Source organism: Arvicanthis niloticus, chromosome 7 (genome assembly GCF_011762505.2).
Source record: "Arvicanthis niloticus isolate mArvNil1 chromosome 7, mArvNil1.pat.X, whole genome shotgun sequence".
NCBI classification, from domain to species: domain Eukaryota; kingdom Metazoa; phylum Chordata; class Mammalia; order Rodentia; family Muridae; genus Arvicanthis; species Arvicanthis niloticus.
In genome coordinates this window covers 16,505,716-16,527,974 of record NC_047664.1, presented here as the reverse complement: position 1 = coordinate 16,527,974, position 22,259 = coordinate 16,505,716, and positions in this window count along the sequence as shown.

Genomic DNA, 22,259 nt, shown 5'->3' with positions numbered 1-22,259 from the left:
ATTCTTTAAAGATTTAGAGGTTAGATGGGCTGAAGATGGTTTTCAGTGGCATGGTGTTTTCGTAGCATGTTAAGGAGCAGGAGTTCATCCCCAGCACTGCAGAAACAGGATAGGAGTTATTGTATTTCTGGGATATAACACATGGATGGATGGAATGCTTGCTTAAAGCACATGAGGCCCTGGGTTAAATTCCCAGTAACACAGTTGTACTCATAGACAAACACAAACATATAAATTTAAAGACTAACTAATATTCAGGTAGGATATAGGTGTGTGTATATGTATGTGTGTATGTATGTATGTGTACATGTGTGTATGTGTGTGTACATTTTTGTGCATATATTTATGTATATATTTAATATTTTGGGAGATATGAAAACACAAATTTGTATTTTAACCAGGATGCTTTAGAATCAGCTGCCATTTTTATATAATCTGAGATCACTACTTATTACTTTATTTATATCCTGCCCTGGTGGTACATTTATTTGACCATAGGAAACTCTGTGTCTTCAATAAACACTCAGTAGAGTTTTAAGTAAGAGCAGGGAAATCTGAAGATTTCTGCCTCGTTTGAATTTCTGTTCTTGTCCTTAAGTACCTTGTAGTCAAGGATTAGATGAAACCAGACTATAATTCCATGTGAAAAACATCTGAGGTTTCTCCCAGTGAGGAGTTCCTGAGGCCCCACTGAAGACAGGGGGGGTAGGAGAGATGGCAGGGGGTGGGGCAAGATGGAGGCTTACATGTACATTTGTATTTAAAACTCATCATATTTTTATATTTCACATAATGTACATAGCATAAATATATGATCTTGTAGCCTAGTGATATAAATTCAAAATTTCAGTGGGAATTTTTATAGGGCGTGCTCATCTCTCAAACTTACATACAGAACTGGAGTCGTATTGTTCTGCTGATACTGTTCACAGAGGTTTGGAACTTTAACTACAGTATTGATAATACTGTTAGTTAGAGTGTCCTTAAGGAATTCTACTTTTAACATGTCTGAGGTTCTATGTCTTATCTCTTCTTAATTCTTCTTTATATACAACAACATGACATTTTTGAAAGATCACTTTGAATCAACAACTTTCCCAAGCATACTCATTTGTTACTCATAGAAACCCTCTGATGGCAGTTCTAGTATCCTTCCTATACTAGAAATTAATAAACTAAATACAGATTGAGTAAGTTGTCCTGTGTGGCAAATCTAAGGAGTCTGGAGGTTAAAAGAGAGAGTTCCAAAACTTAGTTTTAAATTCTAAACTCATCAAATCTCCTATAGTAGTGTCAATAATTCATTTAATAATTTATTGGTGGATATATTTGCTTTATTCCACATATTGTAATAACTGAAAATATCTCCAAATGACGATGGCTTCATCATCTGTTGGGAACATAATTATGCAATCATGTAACTAAGGGAACACCCAGGAGGAAATGACTGGCAATTGTCAGACTAAAATAAATGTTAGTAAGACTGCTCATGTGGGAGAATGACTAAGAGGACAACTGGCCAAACCAGAGCAGGGAAGACACTGGTCACAGAGAACATGGAAGAGAACATGACCGTGGCTCCCTATGGCTGGAGGCCATATTAAGTACAGGAGGAATAAGGCAAGTTGGAAATGAGATGAAAACCTAAGGTTTTTTTTTTTTTTTCTAATGTGTAGATTTTAGCTTGCCATGAATAAAGAGTTCCTGTGGAGATATTGTGACCTGGAATTCAATGGTTCGATGTGGCTCAGAAGTTGTATAGTGGTTGAGGTGTGGGGTCAGGAGAAGATAATTGCAAAGCTAGGACTAGAAGTTGTTTCAGGTACTGGGTCTGCCTGCTTGCTTACTCATTCATGCAATTGTTTATCTTATCTTATTTTGTATGCCCACCGTGTGTGAGACATTGTTCTTGATGTTCAGATGTTATTAATTAATGGAATAAACATGGTGAAAACATAGTCCTTAAATTGTGGCAAAGCTTATGTAGACTTATAAAGAAGGATCTGTTTAAGGAGATTGTGGATTTAAAGACAGGACTTGTAAGGTATTCAATACTCATGGACAAAGCCATTAGGATTGAATGTCAGCTCTTAAACTCTGAAAACAGTAGACAATCAATCCTGAATAACCCAAACTGGTTCCAACAGCTAAAAAGAAATTTACTATTCAAGAGGTCTACAACCAGGCTGTCAAACTGACTTTACAAGCTCCAGGATAGGGGGCTAGATGGCCATTAGGGACAGTCTTTGAACCATCAAGATGATTTATCAGACTGATAGGCAATTGTGTAGGAACTCTTGCCTTTCAAACCCAGTGATCTCCAAAGCAAGATATCCTCTTAAAAACTTCGATTTGACACCATAAAAAAATTGAACAGGCTGACACTGACCACCATGCAACAGAGGGGACCCATTGAAGGAAGAACAACTAGACAGGTTTTTATGATATGAACTGAAGTTATCAGACCCTATATCATTCTCACATTTATTGATTGCCTTTCCAATGAAGGTAAGTGGTAGACCTACCTATAGAAAAACATATGTTACTCTGAGTTAGAACCAATGAAGATAATAAGCCTTAGATCTGTCTTAAAATATGTTAATTTGAAGAAGTAAAATAAATGGCAAGTTAACATAGGAGTTTGAGTCATATTGAACAGATAGCAACAAATCTTGACAGGAACTGCCATAACCTGTGTTCTCCTTGGGCTGGCAGGTTAGTTGAAGCTTTAAGGAAACCATTACTAACAAAGGGTATCTGGCCAAGTAGCTTGTTAGGAAATCAGTTCTCCAAAAATCGACAGGGTTCTTTCAAGCCTTGAGGTTGACTCTTTTAAGACAGGTGAGGGGTCAAGTTCTTGACATTTTTATGCTTGAGGAGAAGAAGGAGAAGGGGAAGGGGGAGGGGGAAGAGGAAAGAGGCAATACTTGTCTCCAAGCAAGGTTCAAGCAAGTCCTTGGAGAGGATGAGAGTCCTTGGAGAACGCACATCATTTCATTTCTGTTGACAGCATAAGAAGCATCTGCATAAGAGTATTTTCCACAGTGGAGAATGGCTGTCAGAGGCATTGAAGGCAGAGATACTTTGACTCTAGAGAAACTTTGGCTTTAGCCACTGTCTCTTGACATCTAAAGCATAGTTTTGGAGCTGCTGTCAGACCTCATGGACTTAGAGGTATGAGAGAACAAGGAAGCAGAGAGATGGGGTCCCATGAATACATGGCTGAAGTAACTTTAAAACAGTAGGAACTTGACGGGAGTTTGAAAAACGAATAGGTTTGAGGAGCTATGTAAAGCAAACAACAGGAAGAGAAGGGGTTGTTTTCCTTCCCTCGTCTTGACACATGGCTAACCAGGTTAAACACCTGTGAGAAGAGGGTGCTTCAGGGACACCCTCGGACTCAAATTGTCCATGGGTGTCTTGGAGATTGCATGCCTCTCCTTGTGCAGTGATTAGCCGACTCTTCACTGCTGTGGAGGCTGGCAATGAAGAGCTGGGCCTTCACCTGCAGGTGTTGCTATGGCAAAGGACACTTGGCATAGACTCAGGCGACATTAAAAGGCAAAAGTGGAAATGAGGGTAGAGAAAATAGAAGCTTGATTCAAGAGGATTCAACCTCCTCCACTGAGACTTTGCCCAAAACCAGACTGACCGAGCCTTGGACTCTTGACACCTTGAAGGTATCCGAGTCCTGAAAGTCTGGTACATAAATCAACTAAAAAAAAATCAAACAAAAAACAAAACAAAACAAAAAAACCTTCAACAAACAAACAAACCTAAAACAACAAATGCAGCCCTTTTTATTATTAATTCACTGTAAAAATTATTCTGTTTTTAAAGGAGATGAGTAGTTTCAAAAGGATGAAGAAATTAAAAGGAATTGCTTCATGAACACTGTAAAATCGCTTCTTTTTCCTAATGCAAAAATTGGCTAGCAAAATAGCTGGTTTTATCTGCAATTCTGAATTTTTTTCATTGCTACTTTCATTATCATCCACATGGTTTCTCAAGACAACCCATGCTCATTTCACTCGTGTCAATCAAAGAGATTTCTGTCTTAACTTTCAGTTGATTTCCACACTGAATTGAATTTTTCTTATATTTTCCATTTCCAAGTTTGTGCCTGTCATCCTATTTAGTCACTAGGGTTTCATCATGGTCAAGATTTTATTTTTCTATCTTATCCATCTATAAAAATGTCTTAAAGACATCTAAGGGCTGGAATGGTTAAGAGCACTGCCTGTTCTTCCAGAGGTCCTGAGTTCAATTCCCAGCAACCACACAGTGACTCACAACCATCTGTAATGGGATCTGATGCCCTCTTCTGGTGTATCTGAAGACAGCTACAGTATTCTCATATAAATAAATATTTTTTAAAAAGTTATCTAAAAGATATCTGTCTTAAAGGTAGATATGATACAATATGATACCATATGATATGGATATAATTTCTAGGTCAGGATATGATATAGCCACTTATCCACTCTGACTAGTTGATTCACTTTGCTCCTTATTTACTGGTGGTTAACAATAATGGCAAATTGCATGTTGATTGCTAGAGAATTCCTGTAGTGGACTGAGATAGAGGTTCTTTCTCAGCTCCCCAACCTTTTTTTTTTTTTTTAAACTATTTATTTATTATATGTAAGTACACTGTTGCTGTCTTCAGACACCCCATAAGAGGGCATCAGATCTCATTACAGATGGTTGTGAGCCACCATGTGGTTGCTGGGATTTGAACTCATGACCTCCGGAAGAGCAGTCAGTGCTCTTAACCACTGAGCCATCTCACCAGCCCTCAGCTCCCCAACCTTAAGGTGTTGAGTGCTTGTGGTTCAGACTTATGGCATTCATTCTTATTCTTGAGCATGTGTGTGCTGTGGTTCACATATGGAGGCCCAAAGACAACTTGTAGGAATAGATCTATGAACTAATAGTCATAATATGTCAGTTTGGGGAACTGAGCCTGGGAAGTTGGGCTTGGCAGAAGTGCATAATCTATGGAGCCATTTCACCAGCTGCTTTCCCTCCTTCCTTGTTTCCTTGCTTCCTTGCTTCCTTGCTTCCTTCCTTCCTTCCTTCCTTCCTTCCTTCCTTCCTTCCTTCCTCCATCCTTCCCTCTTTCCTTATTTATTTATTTATTTATTTATTTATTTATTTATTTATTTATTTGAGACAAGGTCTGTGTATGTCAGGCTGGCCTTGAACTTATAACCTTCCTAATTCAGACTTGCAAGTTGAGAATGCAGATATTCACTACTGTACCTTGTGAACAAATTGTAGGTAACTGGGTTAAAAGAGGAAGGGAAGAAAGAAACATTTACTAATACTGGATTATGAATCTCCTATATTTGAGACAAGTATTATTCTTAAAGTTTCCAGGCACAAAGACAATGGCTTCTGAGCAAGTGTCAGTGTCCACATTATTGGACAGTTTGAGGACTACTTTTTGTCACAATTGCCAAGCCATTTCTCTAGATAATATTGTCTATCTCAAAAAAGTTAGGCAGAATGATTGTCACAGATTTTTCTGAACATTCTGATAAATTTTGATCTGATTGCAGAGTCTAACATTCTGTCAACATGTCAAAACCTTGTGTGAGATGCTCACACAAGCTTGATTACTCTCCACCCTGTCTTACAGGAAGTACTGGAAGTTCTTTGATGACAAAAGAATTAACGCCAAACTTGAGTGAATTAGAACTGCTACCACCTAATTAAGATGATTTTGTGCCAGTTGCTTTTGTTGGGCTGGATCCACACATAATGTAATTTCAGTCTTGTTTGTAGGCATCCTGGGATAGATTTGAAATCAGCGTTACCATTTAAGAGAGGTTAATCAAGCATGGCGTCAGCAGCTTCTGTCTAGCCATCAGACATGAGAGATGACCAGTGTTGATTGGTTACCCTGACTGGTCGCTTCCTTGGGTTACAAGGTGGTATGCAAGGTCTAAGTGTTAACCCAGCCTCGGCCTTGGCTTCTCTCTGCCTAGTGTTTGGAATGATGTAGCTGTTGTCAGTCACAGAGGAGAGTTCCAGTTATGAATGGCTACAGCAATGTGCCTTTACACAGGGGAGAGAAAGAGAAAGGGAGAAAACCAAAACCAAACAAACAAACAAACAAAAAAAAAACCCTCACAAAACCAACTCACCAAAAAAAGCAAACATTGTTTTTTTTTTTTTTTTTTTTTTTTTTTTTTTTTTTTTTTTTTTTTTTTTTTTTTATGCCTGGCTCTGTTTATGTATATAATATGGACATTATGGTGGAGCGAAAAAGTCCCTCATAAAAATCCTTCTTGAAAACCATTGTTGCTGACAGCCGTGACCTCTGTGCGTCTGCATGTTTACCCATAATTCATAATTAACAAAGACATTAGAACTGCCACAGGAGAATTCTGGGCTTTATTTCTTTCTAACTGGGCAGTACTAACGCTGGAAGTACTCCCAAATCAGTGATTTAACATTTCAGGAAATCTTGGAGAGGCAGCGGAAGCCTCCTTACATAGCTCATACGCTGGGACTTTGGCGATGCGAATACGGCCGAGATAATTATTCAGCTCTCGTTATTGCTGTAACTCCGCACCTGATCCCCGAACCATTAGAGCACTCTGCAGGTTATTACAACTATCAAACATCAAGGTCTCTTTTCTAGTCTCTTGACTACGTGGCTATCATTTTACTCCTTTTAAATTCCCCATCTGCATAGAAAGCCTCTGTGTTTCTTTTTCTTTTTTTTTTTCCTGAGATCTGCTCACAGCTTTCTCCCACCCTCTTCTTTATTGCTCCCCAAATGGAGCCCTTTTCTTACTAGCACATTTGCATAAAAACATAAACCCATATAAACCTCATGCCTCTCCACTTGTATTGTTTTTATACCCTTTCTCTTGTTTGATTTTTTTTTTCTCTTCCAGCCCTCTGTACCTTTTAATTTGGGCATCAAAGGAGTCAGTAGAAGGGAATTCTCTTGAGCTCAAGGAAACCACGATGATATAATTTCAGATTATGGGAGTTGAGAGTGAAAATGTTTAATCTACTCAGTTGAGGCCCTCTTGACGTTCTGTATGCGTCTGTGCATCTGTACTGTATGTGATACCTAAACTCAGAACCACACAAAAGGATGCAAGGACAATCTGGATAAAGAAATCTTTTTGCATTGTGTACTTATTTAATGGGTCATTACTTCTTACCTTTTGGTGCAATTGAAGAATAATCAGTCTTTGGATGAAGTATATTTTCAGTTTGGGTCACAATCTAACCCTGTCATATTTTTGCTTCTAATACCCTTCTAGACAAACTAGAAGATGATCAAAACCAGACAGCTCTGCATATTCTGGGCACCGTGTCAGCTATCTAGGGGCAGACAGTCACTTATCATGATATATAAAGGGTCTATTATAAATTAAGAGTCTGGAGCAGACCTCTGCGGGTTGCATCTTAAGTGAAAGCAAGATGCTGTCTCCGGATGTCTTACATAGTTTTCACTCCCTGTAGAAACCTTTATTTTGCATGATCTCCAACAAACACCTGTAAAAGAGGCATTGTACCCACTGTAGGCCTATCTGTGGAAAAAGCTAATCCAGCAAGGGGGGGTTGAGCAGCCACTGTCGATATGGCAGGGCTAAGAAACATATGGCTTCCTCACTTAATATCCCTGCACAGTCGTCCCACACCATATTCCCTTAAATGGGCATTAGCTCCGTAGCCAAATTAGCAGGCTATAAAATATATGAAAATAAATGCTTTTTTTGATGTTACAAAAAAAAAAATGAAATGTGGCGTAACGGTGTCCGCCCATTATCAGTATGTGTGCATTCTCTGTACGTGTGTATAACAAATGCATTGCACGTTTTAAGAAGGGGAATAGAGAGAGGATTCAAAGACAGTTTTTCTTTTTTATAAAATCATAAGCAGCGAAAGCTAAGTGGCTGCATGCTGTACTTCACCAGCCTAAGCACATAAACCAACTAATTTTCCTGACTTTTAGAAGATAGTAGTTTCTTTTAGAGCCTCATTTTGTCTCCCCCAAAGAGACTTTAACTGTTTCGACATTGTATCACTCTCTTTTGTCCATGGTGCATATGTTTGTTTTCCTTCAGGGCTAAGGAATATAAGTGTCTATGCTAAATATACATCTATTAATGCAAATGCATGTAGATTAATCATAAAAAAAGAAACCAGTGGGCAGCATTTGCTGCAAATGAAGTTTTCCTTACAGTCAATGACCACAATAAGGACGCTTCACGTAGGGACCCTTCTGCTACTGTGGGGTCATCAAACACTGTCAGAGGCATCCTGATTTGTGTGTGAATCATTTTCGGTACTGTACGCACTAGCTATTCTTCAGGATATGATGAACTTCACTATTAGAAAGTTTGAGTTAAAATATTGTTTTATTTTAAAAATTCTTATCAGGTATTGCCTACTTATTTAATAAGAAAAAGACCTAGATAAGTCAAAAAGCTTGCATAATGTCACGGCAACCTTCTCTTCTGAGCTTTTGAGGAACTCTTCCTGCTGTTATCCTAAGCTGCTGCTTCCCACACTTTCATAATGTGTGATATCATCAAATCAAGGCAAGATATTTTCAAGTTTTTTCTAGAAGAAGTAGAGGCTTAGTTGCAACCATTCATTATCTGGATTGGTGAAAAGCTGCATAAATTTGCAAGATGGTGGATCAGTAACATGGCAAAGGCTTTTCCTTTGTATGACAACCAACTGACCCCTAAATGAATTGAACCTATGACCTCTTTCCTCATTAGCTCCAGAAAAAAAAAGACAACTACCCCAGAAACAATCGTTACAAGCAAGTTACAACACATATCCCCATGTTATTCCTTTGGGACTAATTAGTGAGCTAAAACAATGCTCTTTGAAAGACATACAAAATCATACTGCTATGTTCTTCTGAGTTGTAAACCTCTTGATTTCATGCAAAATTTTATGTAAGAACAAATATGTATCATGTTGGGGAGAAGTTTCCAAGTTTCTTTAAGATTTCTACAACATGGGTGTGTTATCCAAAATATATTAAAACTAATAATTTTATTTGATGCGCCAATGGACTCTGATGACATCATCATTGGTCTTGGTGTTTGCCTAAAACAATTTACATTGTTTTACTAACTGGCAGATTATAGTATTTTATATTGCAGGAGAAGGGAAAAGGAGTAGAAAGTAAAAATATATGTGTGGTCTTTATATTACTTCTAAACAAGTGTCAAATAATTTGGGATATTATGAAAATTCAGTTAATGTTGTTTTGAGCGAAGATGACTGTCACTCAAATCTTGAATGCCTTTTATGCATAATGAGAAAAATAATGTTGTAATCTTTGGTATAGGAATAAAAGAACATCCAGGATAAAGAAAGTGGACCTAGCATAAATAAAACGGTCACATATTAGAGAGCAACTTCGACTTAGATGGTTTATGGAAAACAGTACAGACTTTCTAGTAGTCATGGGGTTAAAGCTCTATAAAGAACCTTCCAGATGCACTTTGTTATCCAAGAGACAGATAGAGAGATGCTGTTCTACTGATATATTACATAAATCATGGTGCCAGCCAGAAAAACAACAGATGACCAATTTGTACAAAGCATTTTTTCCTTATGTTACATTTATTTAAAATACATTAAATCGTTGCGTTGAAATTAAGGCAGCTGGCAGTCCAGGCAACCTTATAAGATTTCTGTTTTCTGGATGGAGGCCCAGTCACATAGAAAGGTGAGCCATTGGGCTAGTATATTCACTTTGTTTTATGCCAAGCCCTTGCCCATTATAGGTTGTCCAGAATGCACCATCCATCCTTTCCTTTCTTTCCTTTTTTTCTCTTCCTTTTCAAACATTTCTCTCCCCATGTTTCATGTTTCTCCTTAGAAATCTCCTGAAAAATAAAATAAAGGGGTTAATACCCACTTTTCCCAAGTGAAGTCACTAACTAAGGATGCCAAGACTCAATGCAAAGAAAAGGACTTGTGTGATATGGAATTGGAGAAACATGGCCATTTTCCAGGGACCTCTTTTCTCTCATGCATCTTGGCATTGCTATGATGCTTACTTGACTTTGGGTATAAAAGTCTTGTCTTGGTTATACTAATTAATTCAAACAGCCTTAATTTGTGAATGAAAATTAAATATTTGCTGCATTTTTAATTCATATTTATATTCAGATTATGTATGTATGTATGTATGTATACGATGTTTATTGCCAATTTCTTTGAAAACAAATTCTGAATAACAAAAGTCAAGACAGAGAAGTCTTTATTGAAGAACTTCACTTTTATTGTTTATTTAATGACAGTTTTATACCATGGCATGTAATGTTTTTCATCTTAAAGAATTTTGGTAGTTTGTAGTATCCAGTTGTTTAATGAAATTAACTATCCAAATGAGGGTTCACTGGCTTTAATAAAATTTTCTTCTTTATTGGTAAATAATCAGAGGATTGGAATTGGAAATTCAGTTTTTCAAGAAGTTGAAATTTGAAGCTACCAAGATGATAGAATTCTATTTAAATTCATCAACTATTTTTGGGTCACTACTGTGTTCACAACATGCTAGGAACATATTTGGTAAATTTTTAAGGACTTAAATATACTTTTTCTCTTAGGAGACTAAATTAGAGCATAAGAAAAAATACAAAAACAAAGTCTGTTCTCTCAGTTTATGATCTCTATGGAGAGATTTGTATTTTGGGGAAATATGCAAACAATTAAAGAACAATTCCAGACCTCAACTGGTGTCAAGCTGAGTCTCAAACATAACACAGACAAATAGCCTTGACAGTTGAGAAGAGGCAGAGGTTATGAAAGACAATTGCTTCTGAAATATCACTATAGAAGGTGCCTATAAGGACCCTCATGGAAGATGTAAGGATTAAAATAATTTCCCAACTGTAGAGAAGATTACATTGTTTAAGATTGTTGGAACATTTGGTGTTAACTAACAATGAGACCATCCACATAGGTTTATTTTACCATAGTTGGGATGAATATGAGGCAAGTTTGATTTGTGAATACTTAAAAAAAAATTCTAAGGTGGACATAGCAGCACACAACTATAATCCTAGCACTCAGGAAGGGAAACAGGAGGATTATAAATGCAAGGTTATTTGGGGCTATGTTATTAGATTTTTATCAGATGAGAAAAATACGAACTAGTGGATTGCTACAAAAGAGAAAGACAAAAAGTATGAAGTACAAAAAAGAATTAATTATTTTTATTTGTAAATTAATATCCAGTGTAAATTAATATCTAGCAAGGGCTAAGGTAAAACATACTTGATAGTCGTCTAGATCTAACTGTGCTGGAGCCCTCTTGGTAGAGTGTGTTTATAGCAATGTCCAGGATTTAGCACTCAGAGAGTAGGGATGTCCAAAGTGAGTGGGGTGCTTTGCTTTGTGAAGTCTTGTTATGACATGACCTGATAGATGTTATCCTATCCTATTAGATGATAAGCACTTACATAATGTATTTAGAGAAAATTAGTACGAGTCAGATAAATTAGATCATATATGCTCAAAGCATATCTGTTTCCACTCTACCCAGTGGCTACAACATAATACCATGCAGCAGAAATATACAACTCATAGTTCTGGAATCCACAGTTAAGGTTTTAGATGATTATATATGCAATCTCCTAAATCTTGCATGAATAGCCTTTTGCCTGTGTCCTCATGGGATGGAAGGGGACTCTTTTTATTTTCTAATCACCTTCTAGGGGTCTCTCTACATAATTTCACCACCATGGAGGTTTGGATTCTAACACATGAACTGGGGGAGGTCTAAATGCACAGACATTTAGACTATAGCAACACACAAGGTCAGTAACTATAAACTATTAGAGATGTTTATCAGTTTCAGTTTTTAATTGATTTGAAGTTATACCCAGCCACTTTTCCCCAATTGGATGTAATACATCTCAGAATTACCAACTCTAATGGCAGAAGAGAAAAGTTAAATTGATCTGATGAGTATGAAATGACCAAAATTAGAACTGTGTGGATTTTTTTTTTTTTTACCAAACCATTGCTTTCCCCTCTCTATTCCCTTCCACCTGCCTCCACTACCATTCTTTTGTCTCCCCAACCCCTTCCCGTTTTCAATAATAGAGTCTGAATTCTTGAATTGCCAGGACTCACTTTTTCATTCAATGAGTATGTCTCTCCGTGTTAATGTTAACTATAATGTTAACTATATACTATAAGTATAATGTTAACCATATACTATACTATACTATACTATACTATACTATACTATACTATACTCTGAGTAGTATATCGAGATCTCTACCCATTCTGTTGAAGTAGAACAAGCATGGCTCGAGACAAAAATGGGATCTACAGATTTAGGGCTCAGGCTTACAGGCTTTACAGGAGGACTTGAATGTTAGTTGTGTAACTTCTGTGCTCAAACTCTTGGTTCTAGTGTCCCCATCCAGTAAATGAGTATAATAAACCATATTTTGTAGACTTTCTGAATGAATATGTTAATATTGCAGAACAGTTCATGTGATGGCTGAAACACAAGAAGGTTAAAGTATCTTTTACCCTTTCAGTAGTATAGTTGAGGCTCAGAACAAACTATTCCTAAATGTGACTGTGGAGACTAGAATAAGACACCCCAAAATATACTTGTTAGGCATATTTTGAGCAGATTATTTTGAGAAAATGTGGACATAGTAGCAGCTCTGCAAAGCTGCCCTTTGGAAAGGAAATTTACATCTATAAGGCAAACCTATATTTTAGTAAACTGTGTTTACATTAGGATGAGGGCTGCTTTCAGACAACTCTCATTCATTTATAGATTTTTTTTATCCGCATGACAAGGTTATGTTTATGCACCAGTATTTCTTCTCTTTACTTTCTCATAACATCTTTATATTTCTCTAGAAGACACCATTGCTTTGTATACCTCAAGGTTCAATCATCTAGTACTCGCTGAATCATATTTTTGTGGGACTGCTATACATTCATATTTAATAATATCTGTTTCTCTACTGTTAATGTATCTTATGTCCATTTTATGCAGTGGTTCTCAACCTTCTTAATGCTGTCATCCTTTAAAATATACCTCACATTGTGGTGACCCCACAATAAAATTATTTTATTGCTACTTCATAACTATAATTTTGCTACAATTATGAATTGTAATATAGATATCTGATATACATAACATCTTATATTTGACCCCTAAAGGAATAGTGATCCACAAATTATGAACAACTGATTTAGTGTATAGCACAGCTAAAGAACCTTAAAGCAGATACAAGTTATTTTTTCCTCCCTATAACACTCTTATCTGACCTAGGAATTCACTTGTAGCTCTTATATAAGGCAGGTCAATGAAATATCTTAAATATAGCTACTATTAAATTTATGCTAAAAATTATACAGTAGACCTAAAACTTTAGAAAATTAATCATATCCAATTATTGTTATAACTTTGAGAAATAATTATTACAGTAGAGTCAGAGCCCTGTTCTACATCTAATCCTGTTGGAAGATTCCTCCAATACCTCTTTGTCACCAGGGCGTAAGTTAGTTTTATTGAACTGGCTGGGTCATTTCAGAATTTCTGGGCAATAGGTCCTCTGAACTGGAGAGTGCACACAGTGATAGCTAGTTTCCCCCCCGCCATTCCTAATATATATATATATATATATATATATGTTCTTTTGTAATTAATATTATAAATACTAATTAGCTAAATTTGAGACCAATTAATTCTGTTGGGAATAGAATGTGTATTTTAAGAGAAATGTTCAATCAGGATTTTCCAAACAGGCCCATGTACTTCTTTCAAGTGAGGAGAATACCTGTCTTTTAAATTGGCTAATATCAGGACATATTTGTTTGAGCATAACTGTCCTCAAAGACACACCATACACAGATCTAAACTACAAGTGGTACATAAGGACTAAAATATTAAAGTCGATGAGTGTTGAGTAGCTAAAATGTACTATGTTTTAAAAGTGAAAAGCTTGATTAAAAATCAGTAATTTATCCTTAGCTAACACATTGTGGAAAATCATCTGGGCTTCTTGGGTGTATAATGTACATTGACAGAAAAGAAACTGAACATGGTTTACAGGGACTGTGGAACTTCTGATATTATGGTAAGGTAATACCATGCTGAGACTTTTAAAAGTCACCAGTATACATGTTTATTTCACAATCTTCAATGCTTCAAAGAGGCCATTAGACCCTTTCAGGTAGACAGTGCAGAGAATGAAGTTTGTAGTTAGGTTCAAACATATCTTTAGAAGACACAACATTCTCCAGTGGCTCTACCATTATCATGTAAGATGTCAACTTTTGTTTACGCCCTGGATTTTTTCACTCATTACTTCTCCATTTCCTTTTTGTGGTTTCTATTCATACTCTCTAAAGTAGACTGATTTTCAAATGTACTCTACAGAAGCCAGGCATTTTTGCAGCTGTGCTTACAGGGTGTCACTGGCTGGGAAAAAAAATCAAAGGATTTTGAAATGGGATCCCAAATGTTCTGGCCCTTTCCCTGCACACCAGGAAGCAGAATCATAGATCCATCTTAACTATGCCTCATTGTGAATAGGTATTGTGGCCAAAATGTTCTGTAGACTCATTCGCTGAACTTTTATAGTGGAGCAGAGGAATTTGGCTCAGTGGAATATTAGTTCATTGCCCCTGATCAGTATATTTGCATATCTTTTTGGAGTAATGGCTTAAAATTAGGAACTTCTCTTTAGGAGACTGCTATTATTTGGTCACTTTGTGGAGGGTTTTAAAGAAGGATCTGAAAGCTGGGTGAGTCTGACTGGCTTTGCCCTTCCTTGTTTTTTTTTTTTCCACTGCCTGTCTTTAGCATCTTCGCTTCATTGCTCATGCGTCACCTGTGCTCAGCCATGAGGCGATATATCCTCTCCCATTCCAAAAACATTGATCTAAGTCTCCCTCCTTCCATTTTTTAATAAATCTTAGTGAAGCAATATAACATTCCAGGTCAGTCCTGTAGTGCTGTTCTGGCCTCGCTGGAGCGGCTGCTGCAGAGCATGGAAACTTGCTGGCACAATATTGCAAAGTGACTCTGTGGGGGCTGGACGACTTCCAGCCAGCAATGAACCACGGCCAAGAAACGCCAATATGGATAATGCAAACAAGAGAGATTTGGGGCACATTTCGATTTAACCATCTGATTTAATTGACAGAATAAATGCACCTGTCAACGGGTAATATTCTTGTGATTAGTTTTGGCTGTGATGATGAGATGATGTTAAAAGAATGTCAGAACAACCTGTCCTGGGACTCTTACAGGCAGTTTTGAGCAAGGGAAGGTCAGTTTTTAGCTACTTGAAAGAAGCAGGATTATAATGTGAAGGTATTTTATGGAAACGGTGAATGTTTTATTTGATGTTTTCCCTCTGTGCATAGCCTTCACCACAAATCAAAGTAGGGGACACAGGCTCACAGTAGACATTGCCGTTTGAATGAGTCTCTTATGGCTACTGGGGATAGTCTGCATTTGGAAATGGCTAACGCTTCACCCAGTGGTCTCACCTCACTCCAACTGTGCTTCCTCCATGAGCAGAGTAAGCTATCTAAGCAGAATTCTAGTAGGAGGATGTTGTAACTGAGCTTGTTTTTTATTTCTTCAGAGAAAATGCTGACCTTAGAACAAGTGTATTAATTAACGCTCATACATCTTGTCACTAAGTCTCCTCCATCTAACTCCAGGCAGACTCTTCTTGGGAAATTGGGCTTTAGATCTGGCCCATGAGAACATTCTCTGGGCTCTCTATGACTGACCTCTCTCAGTTTTGAATAGTTACTGCTCTTGCTTCTGTATAGAAGGCATACATCAAAGGCAGCGGAGGATTTGGGGTATCTTGCTCTATACTTCTCCAGCATTTTCTTTTGAGTCAGGGTTTCCCAGCAAACCTAGAGCCATGCTGGTGTTTTAAATGCATGGCCCCAGTGATGCTCCTATCTCTTCCTCAACCACAACTCTATAGTTACAGTCACTCATAACCACTCTTGGGGTGTGATGGGTGTTTGAACCAGGTCCTCATGCTTACAAATCAAGAACACTTCTTCCCCATCTCATGCCATTTCTTCAGCTTTCATTTTCATTTTTGTGGTTATTTGATCCTCTACTCTCACTGAGTTCTCCTTATCCTTCATGGATGCTTCCTAAATTTATCTTCAGAACAAATTCCATACCAAATTTCTGGTCAAAAATTTTCCTTTTCCATGTATAGTAACTGTTCCTTTTATAATGTCCAACTCATCAAACTAAACCATTCAAATAAATTCAAGCCATTGTTTTTTTTTTTTACTTAAAACATACTATGCAAATTTTTGCTTAAGATTTGTTGTTGTTTTGTTTTTCAACACAAGGTTTCTCTGTGTAGCCCTGGTATCTTGGAACTCACTCTGTAGGCCAGACTGGCCTCACATTCATAGATCTGTTTGCCATTGTTCCCAAGTGCTGGGATTAAAGGTGTGCACCACCATGCTCGCCCCTCAAGGGTGATTCTTAAGGTCTATATTTTCCCATTAGTTTGTTAAATAGTCACTGTTTTCGATTAACAACTCCTTGCCCTGAGGATCTTTTGCTCTTTCCTTTAAGTTTTATGCTACATCCAGCCTGTAACCAAGGCCCTTAGGAATATATTTCTCAATGGCTGGACCATAAACAAAACTCACTTGAATAGTCTAGATCTGTCTTTCTTGATTTGGGATCTTTTGGAATGGGAGATAAAAATCACATACTATTTAAAATAGTCTTCGCATAGTTGAAACCCACCACTGCAAAGAATGAGTTTTCTGGAGTAACCACCCCTGCTTTCTCTTTTGTGCACTGAAGGCCACACCTCGCTGCAGCTCCCTTATCTTTTATCTGGGAAACATGGATGATTGCAGCACTGCAGAGCCCTACTTGGTGTTCAGTAATTTTCATAAACATTATTTTACTTCAGTTGTGGAAGACCAACATAAGAAAGGTAAAGTAAATTGTTCAAGGTTGCACAGCTAGTGAGGGATGTGCTGGAATTCAACAAGAGAGTACCAAAGTTCAGATGCTTCTCTGGGGCATGCCACAGCTTCTCAGTGCTGTAACTTCTATGCCTTCTGTTTTTTCCCCTATCCCTCATCAGTTGTTTCCAGATTAATTTTACTAAATGTCATTTCTGTCAACCTCTGAGAAAGCACATTATCTTACATCAGGTTTATTTCTTCAGTGCCTCTATTAACTTACAGGATTTTTAAGGTCTTGAATTATGTCAGTTCTGATTCAGAAGAAGAACCCAAGATGCATTCTGAGTAAATAATATTTGTCAGAAAGCATTAATTTCCTATTGGCTACTGAGTGAGCTCTCCTTTGCGATGTAGGTTCCTCTTGCTCCCCGCCTTATCTAAATGTTCGCCATGGAATAGGCAACTGTTGCTTTCCAGTTGTCTTCTTTTCTCATTCAGCTTTCCTCATCGTTTCCTTGTTCTTCTCCCAAGCTGAGATTTATTTCTGCTAAATTATATTGTGCAACACCAGCTTCTGGGTTAAGCATAAATTTCTTGGGAATGTGATAGTCTTAATTCTGTCCATCGGTACATCAGATTATTTTTTTGAACCACTTCAATTTGATGTATCACATTTTGGTCCCTAGATTCATTATAGTTTAGAAAGCAAACAGCAAATATGAGAGGTCAATTTTTTTTTAACACATTGGGCTTTTTAATTAAGGCATTTAAAAATAAAGAATAGCTAAAATAATAGCTCAAAATTATTTTTATATTTTAAATATTGTTTTAAAGTAATGTATTAAAAGTAGGGTTATAGAGATGGGCTGTGATAGCATTCTTCATAGGCCTATACAATCATTGAAATATTTTCCTGTCAATGTTCTGACTAGAAGTATACAAAAGGAAGACACCAACAACTTTCTAATGTGTATCCAATATGGAAATGGTCATTTAACAAAATTATTATTTATACAGTATTTAAATTGCCATCACCCCAAAGTCCAACTCAGGGTTTCCAGTATACTTTTTATTAATTTCTATTATAATTTTATGTCCTTAATATAAACTAATAAACTAATAAATATAATATAATTTTATATTAATTAATATAGATATTATATATTTATATTAAAATAATTAATTAAATTATTAAATAATTAATAAAATATCGATATAATTTTATATTAATAAATATAATATAAATTAATAAGTTAATTTCTAAGTATAATCTTAATATACTTTATATTAGTTCCTGTATTTTGTATTCCTTCATTGTCTCTGGCTTAGTGTACTTGGAACCAATGTCTTACTGAAGTTGATGTCATTGTAACTTCAGGTAAATTGTCAGGGTAGATAAAGATACTGGACATTGTTGTCCTATTTGTATAAACAGCAAGGTTTGCCATCCTTTTTCCTCCCAAAGCCTCATGACTCTTCCATATTTGAATCCTCTTATGGTCAGATTTATCCTTGGATGCTAGCTATCACAGATGCTAACTTTGCTATTCAGGTTTTTTTTTTTTTTTTTTAATAAATTTCAACAGTGTAAGAAACTTCCAAGCTTAAGAACATGAAAGCAGACAGGAAAATGTAAAAGTTAGTAGTTTTGGACATCCAAAATTATACAACTTGTAGACCACAGTATGACACACTTCTCCACATCTCTTGTCTTCATCCTTGAGATGTGTGATTTCAGTCTTTCACAGTACATTAAATAGGTTAGGAGAATTATGTCTTGCAAAATTTGAAATTCCTAGAATAATAGGATCTATCAAAGGAGAGAAAAGTGACCTTCACATGAAGTACTTACTTAATGGTCCCAGCAGCTGGACTCCAGTGTCGCACCTCTGTCAGGGAGTACACTTGTCTCCAGAACTCTGGGGGTCCAGTGGGGTAGCTTTGGAAGACAAGAGCAAGTGGAAGAGGCACAGTCTCAAGGCTTCTCTGAGCTTCTTTGTGATCACAGTGCAAGCAGTTCTTAATGCATCACAGAAGGGAAGAACAATGTGTTAAATCGATTCTGTGCTTGGAGCTTTCAACTAGGATATAAATCTACCCTGTTCACCTTCCCAAAAGCCAATCCCAAATCAGTTTATGGGATTAGTGCCATTGCTCAGTAAATCATTTAATGGTATTTGAGACATTTTTATGAGAAATGTTTTTGTGTGTGTGTGCTTTTTTTTTTTTTTTCAGTTGCTTTCATAGTAAAAGTTGCTACTACATCTTAAGGACCCTAAAGAAAGCACGATACTCAAACTATTGAGGGGAAAATTAGGAGTATGACTCTGGTACTATATATTTTGAAAGAAAATTATCTGGGCTTGGTGGACTATACTTTATTCCCATCACTGGAGAGGAAGAGGCAAGTGCATCTCTGGGTTTAAAGCCAGCCTATCCACATAGATAGTTACATGTTAGCCAGAGTTACATGAGATCATATCTCAAACAAAAAAACAGAAAGAATTAAATCATGTTTCAACTCCACTTAATTTAAAGCAGGCATATATTTGTATGTATATTTTTATTTGAAAGGAAGATCTACATTTCACAAATACTTAAAAATTTATCTGCAAATAAGTTATGTCTGTTAGCATTTGAGGTTTCAGCTTGACTTAAATTTCTAAAAGCAAGCTTAGTGCAGCAATCGCAGTAACAGAGATATTAACCATCCACAACCTCCTCCTTGCAGTACTGTTCCCACCCACCGCCCAACCACTTTCCCTACTCCAGTACCACTTTCTATGCTTACATACATTTTGGGAATTAAAATTTTAATTTCAATTTCAATGGCAGTATATATTGTATGTGCACTATATGTTACTAAATTAGTGTAAATTATGGTACTGCGAGATGGCAAAGTGGGTAGAGGAGTTTGCAGCACAATCCTGATGCCCTGAGTTCAATACACATGTAAGTAGAAAAAGAGATCTAACATCTTTGTAGATTCCCATCATGCATGTGAGTATGCATACAGGCACAGACACAGACACAGACACACACACACACACACACACACACACACACATACACACACATACAGGTGCGTGAGCATGCACATACAGAAAATTTAGAGTGTCTGTTTCTTTTTAGAGTTTTGTTCCAAAGCAAAAGTCTCAATTTTACATTAAAGTATCTACAGACTCCATACCTCAGGAACTTGAAGTCTTTCCCCTGTTTTCCTTCCCAGTATCTTTTACAGCTGGACACAGTGTGTTCTTTCTGCCATGGAGTGTTTTGCTTTTAACATAATGTAGTTTTTTCGAGTGGTTTTCTTTGTATTTTTTGAGGGTTCATGCTTTATGAAATTAATTAGGTTTTCTATAATTATTTTGAAGGGTTTCACAGTTTTATTTGTCAAGTTTACCAGCAACCAAGTTATTTTAAATGTATTTTAAATATTACATCAGAATTGTACCAAACATGTTGGGAGTAAGGGATTTATCAGTTAAAGTGAGAAATTGCATGCTATTTATAGTCTATTTGCACAGAATTAAATAAATAAATTAAATAAATAGCCCACGTAGCTGCATGCAGATATGCACAACATATCCTGTGGCAGGATGATAATCTCTCATTTGGTCAAGTATCCTGCACTGACTTAATGTCATGAGTAGTACTTGGTATTGTAACTGAAATGAAAAAAATAAAACAAATACAAATATAGATGATGCTTTTTGATGAGAAATGTTAACATTGAAAAATCACAATCATTCCCCACCTGACAATTGATTCTTACAAATCTTTGTAATATGTAAAAATAAAGTGACTATGTACAAGCTGACGCACAGAAGTGGTCGTCTCAAAGGTGTTTACATATCGACTCTGGTTGTATAATCATCAGCATTTTGGTGAGTTTCAATAGCTTAGGTTTCTTGACATTACTTCATTTTGCTAATCCTTCCAATTTTAGTAATTTTTATACATATATATTTATGAATCATAGTTTTAATTGGCATTTCTCTCATAACCAATCATGTGGTTATCTTCTCACTTGCTTATTATTTATTGTGGCTAATACTTTTCCTTAGTATTGCTTCATGTTTCCCCCCAGTTCTCTATTCTCTGTATATTGTTTTGTAGGTGGACTTTGTATATTGGTAGAAACTTTTAGTTAAATATATGCATTTCATATATAATTTGCTATTCTGTGTGTTGTCTTTTAATATTTGGAGCATTTTTATGAAAGTTCACATTTTATAAATATGGTCTTTTCCTTCAGATAAGTAATTTTTGACATCTTGTTTTTAAAAACAAACAATGGTGAATCACTCCAGAGGCTGGAGAATTGGTATTTGAAGCCTATAGCCACCCTCAGCTACACAAAAAGATCTTGTCTCCCAAAAGGAAAAAAAAAAACAGAAAAAACAAAACACAAAATAAAACAAAATGCTCCTGCCAAGATCTTACGATATTTCCATGGCTTACTACTTTACCGTTCTATTTATATTCTCCCATTAAGCTGAAATATTAATATATATTAATAAAATATTACCTACTAACCTCACAGACTTTTCATTTCCAATTTTCACAGAATGAGTATTTGAATTAAAAAAAAAAAGTACGCTCAACTAGAGCAAACTGACCCCAAAAATACCATCAGTCCTGGTGTTGTACAACAAGTTCTCACTCACATAGACAGTATTTGCTAACTGAGAGACAGAGCCTCCTGCCTAAGAGAAATGACATCCTAGATTACTTAAAATGTAAATTAATGACTCTGGGTGTATGTCCAATCACAAAAGGTCAGGTTGTAGACAGTGGAAGCAAACTTCACTAAAAGCTTCTCCCACTAAAAAAATGGTCTAATAGAACAGAAGAAGTTCCGGAATCATAATCATATTCACAGAGACAAAGACTGACAACAATAATATTGCCAAAAAGTAGAGGAAACCATTGTCAGTTGAATAGCCACGGCAAAAAAGTGAATCCAAACCTCTACTTTATGACTGAAACAAAGAGTGTTTTCAATGGAATTTAGAAATCACTGGATAGAGAGATTAATAGGAAATATTTTATTAATATATGTATTAATATTTTAGCTTAATAGAGGCATCAAACTATGAAAGATAAAAGAATAAAACAGGAGAACAAGCTAAATTAAGTCTCTGGGTAAAATAGATCAGAATTATTCTTAGAACTTCCCTGTACATTTTATATTGCTTTTTTAAAAAAAAAAATCAGTAATATTTTAACATAAACACATGGCTTGATGTATAATATATATAGTATGAGACACTATATTAAAGCTAATAAAGTGTGTT